This window comes from Giraffa tippelskirchi, chromosome 2 (genome assembly GCF_054371585.1).
Source record: "Giraffa tippelskirchi isolate mGirTip1 chromosome 2, T2T-mGirTip1v1.2.pri, whole genome shotgun sequence".
NCBI lineage: Eukaryota > Metazoa > Chordata > Mammalia > Artiodactyla > Giraffidae > Giraffa > Giraffa tippelskirchi.
The window spans coordinates 13067910-13072077 of NC_137276.1; the positions used below are offsets into that span (position 1 = coordinate 13067910).

At 41.0% G+C, this 4168-nt stretch overlaps 1 long non-coding RNA gene across 1 annotated transcript; it reads left to right on the forward strand.

Annotated features, from left to right (window-relative positions):
• The first annotated feature begins 622 nt into the window (after window positions 1-622).
• On the forward strand, window positions 623-3947 carry LOC145524371 (uncharacterized). Its single transcript, XR_014067446.1, has 2 exons — window positions 623-761; window positions 1034-3947. It is a non-coding gene; the product is annotated as an uncharacterized LOC145524371 (long non-coding RNA).
• The last annotated feature ends 221 nt before the right edge of the window (window positions 3948-4168 follow it).

Here is a 4168-nt window from a genome sequence, read left to right on the forward strand (position 1 = left end):
TTTTTTTTTAATTAAATAAATCTATTTATTTTAGTTGGGGGCTAATTACTTTACAATATTGTAGTAGTTTTTGCCATACATTGACATGAATCAGCCATGGGTTGTGTTCCCCATCCTGAACCCCCCTCCCACCTCCCTCCCCATCCCATCCCTCTGGGCCATCCCATTACCCCAGCCCTGAGTATTTGTCTCATGCATCGAACATGGAATGGTGTTCTGTTTCACACATGACAATATACATGTTTCAATGCTATTCTCCCAGAACGTCCCACCCTCACCTTCTCCCTCAGAGTCCATAAGATTGTTCTATGCATCTGTGTCTCTTATTGTCTCGCATATAGGGTTATCGTTGCCATTTTTTAAATTCCATATATATGCATTAGTATACTGTATTGCTGTTTTTCTTTCTGGCTTACTTCACTCTGTATAATGGGCTCCAGTTTCATCCATCTCAATAGAACTGATTCAAATGTATTCTTTTTAATGGCTGTGTTTCTCTCTCTCTCTCTTATACACACTCACACAGGTCCTTCATGGTCTAGAAGCAAAGAAGCACTTTGCTATTGTTTAGTCACTAAGTCGTGTCCAACTCTTTTGTGAGCCCATGGACTGTAGCCTGCCCGGCTCCTCTGCCCTTGGGATTTCCTAGGCAAGAGTACTGGAGCGGTTACCATTTCCTTTTCCAGGGGATCTTCCTGTCCCAGGGATCGAACCCATGTCTCCTGCATTGGCAGGTGGGTTCTTTACCAATGAGCCACCAGGTAAGCCCTCAGAGTCTCTAAGTCCTGGGAAACAGAAGTCAGACAGCTGTGGAAGTGTGGTCACAGGACAGTGTAACCCGTGGATCTGTACGAAATGGCACCTCTTGGACAAAGACACTGGAATCATTTGCATAGCTGCCTCGGGAGTGTGAAGGCTCTTCTGGTGGAGGCAGACATTTGGAAACAGATAAAGTCCATGAAGAATGCCTCTTTCTGACTTCAGAGATTAATGTAGATGTGAACACATTAAGGGAGACTCTTCTCTGTTACAGATCCCAGGGATTGGGGCGATTGGATTACCTAATAATGGGTCGCTTTAGTTCTGCCATCATCACTTATCAGGTACATTAGTTTAAAACCTGCAATTTTGAACTTAGCATTACTGAGCTTTCCAAAGATTAAATTACCCAACTTTTGTTGGTGAGTGTCTCTGTGAAATTTCCTGAAAAGGATAGTCATCCTTCTTTGTGCGAAAGTGAAGCCAAATCACATACTTTATTGATATTTAGAGACATACAAATGATAGTGCTAATGTACTTTAATGTCTGTCTGCTTGGCTGGAAAGGCTGTGGGTTTGTGCTTTGGGGCTTTTATTTTTCTTAAGATAGTGTGGAACACTGTAGTCTCTTTGTGAGCTTAATCAGAGTAGGTAGATTTTTTTTTCTTCCTCTTGTTTTTCCCAAAGCATTATTTCAGATGAAGGTTTACACCAAAAGTCTTTTTCAAAGGAGGCTCCGTGTTTGCCCCTGATATGGGTACAGTCTCTACCGTGTTCTAGCACACCCCCCAAAAAACACAAAACATATCCCCATGCCTGTTTGTTCTCTTAATAGCTTTGGTGGAAAATGTGAGAACACTGATGCTTTAACAAAACCGAGTCGATTTAACACTCTGTACTCGAAAATGCCTCCACTAAGGGGAAGAGTCTTAATCTCTAAGCCATGAAGATTTAATGTTTTCAGAGTAATTTTACAGACATTCTGCCTGCCAGTGCCCAGTAGGGTTTAGAGTTCTTGAGTCACCACGGGCTTAACAAGCATCCAGGCACGAACCAACTTTGTAGTTTTGAGTGAGAGGAATAAATGTTGATCCGTGGTGACTGAGCAGAATTAAGAGATAATTTACCTGCTCTCTTTTTAGGGAGTTTGTATATATATTCTGCCTATCGGAGATGAATTATAAGCCAACTTCTGGCAAAGATAGGAATGGAACCAGAATATCCCAGCCAAAATGGTGATGACATCTTGAATTTCTCTCAGAAAGAGATGAATATGCAAGGATAGTAGTAAGTGATCTGCTAAAGTACTGAAGAAAGAGGTGGAGTTTGCTTAAACCACAAGCAAAATAAAAATCCAGAGCACATCAAAGTCCATGTCTGTTCTGGTCATTTTGACAAAGCTCAGGTTTCTGGTAGCTGTTGGTAAATGGATTTTTGGTCCTTCCGGAGTCTGTGATAGGTAGCCATGGTTAAAATATATTTTTCACCTATATAACCTCTAGGGTTTGGTACTGCTGCTACTGCTGCTTAGTTGCTTCAGTCCTGTCCGACTCTGTGCAACCCTACGGACTGTAGCCCGCCAGGTTCCTCTGTCCATGGAATTCTCCAGGCAAGAATACTGGAGCGGGTTGCCATGCCGTCTCCAGGGAATCTTCCCAACCTAGGAATCAAACACAGGCCTCCTGCATTTCAGGCAGAGTCTTTACCACTGAGCCACCAGGGAAGCCCAGGATTTGGTACTATCTTGATTTAAAAAATGAATTTATCGAAGGGTTTGTAAGAAATATAAACAGCAGCCAAAGATGAATATTGTGGCTTTATTCCTAAATTTTTATGTTGCGAAAATGTCAAAGCTTAAGCTGTTTCATGTTATTATCATAATCCATAAGTATTTAGCAACCTGTGAAAATGATAGTTGCCACACCAGTAATGCAAAGAAAGGTGTCTTAATTAGTCAGAAAACTGTATCCCGATCCTGTGAATTTCCTGATGTCTTGGTAGACTCAGGTCCATTTAAATCAGAAGATATTTTTAGCGGTGAGTTGCTTTAAATGGTCAATATAGAAGTGATACTCATAGTACCCCATTGGCATTCTGAAATATCACTCTCTGTTGTTGGTCTGGGTCCTCAGTTTGGACATAGAAAACTTTCTAGGAGACTCTATTTTCCTGGCCTGAATTAGAATTCAGAGTGGGCTGAGATGTTTTCCCCCATCTTTCTAGACATCCCCAAGTTTGTATTGCTCCCTGATATATTTCAGAATGTTTGTTACACACATTCATTCCCAGGTATGGGAATGCATGGGAATACAGTATCTCCAATCTTACAAACAGCTCTTCGGGTCTGGCCAAATCCTCTGAAGGGGCTGTGGCAGCAAGAGGAGCTTTAAGTAAATAGTTTATTTTATTTTTAAGTTAAATATCGGGAAATCATCTATTGAGGCTTTTTCCCTAGCCACTTAAACTGCATATGGATTGAGATATCGAAAGGAATTTCGTATTTCTCTTTAAACAAGATATACTGTTTTCAACTGCAGAAGAATAAAGCCAGGAGTCAGATTGTGCCTGGAGGCTGAATTCTCCGGCACAAAGGGATTCAGAGGACAGAGTGTGGGGTGCACTAATGGAACACAGAGTTCCACAGTCCCTTCTCAGAGGCGACTCCAGAGAGGCGAAGAAAGGAAAAGGCAGGAGCGAGAGGTCACCCCCGATAAGTACAAAGCAGTTGCTCCCAGGGCTTTCTCCCATTGTACAGGTTACACTTATTGGTGTGAATAATGTTGTTTTGTTTTCAGAAAGACAGTCATGAGCAAGAAAAAAGAGTGGTGAGTGATAAGCCGAACTCGGGGAATTTGAGAATGACACATTTGTGATAATATATGTTAATTTAGTTGGATGGATGTGAATATTTTCATAAAGAACAAAGAGGAAGATGGACTCCGGCTTAGATTCATCCGTTTAGACTTTTATAGAGACATTACCCATGTTTAAAATGCACGAATCTCTTGGAAACATTTTTTTCTTTAAATGCATATTTTTGTGGTGGCTTATTTATTTTAAATTACCATATTTTTCTTGCTTTGGAGATAAAAACTCTAGTGGAGCCAGACTTCAAATAGATGATGTTCAGAGCACATCAAAACAAAGAAAGTGTTTCTGAAACCAAATAAAAGCATTTTTTGAATGACTCCCTCATCCATTCAAGGCTCCTTTCAGCTTAGCGGCACTGGCTCAGATAAAGTCCCGAACACCTCACAGCCTATTCAAAAGTATCAGATTCAACTGAAGGTGAAGAAAATGGGCTATCTGCAATATTCATGAGTTGGGAACGTCCCAAGTTTGACCATTGTCTGAATGACTTTACAACCACTTGGGGTATGTATTACATAACAGATATTCACAGGCACCC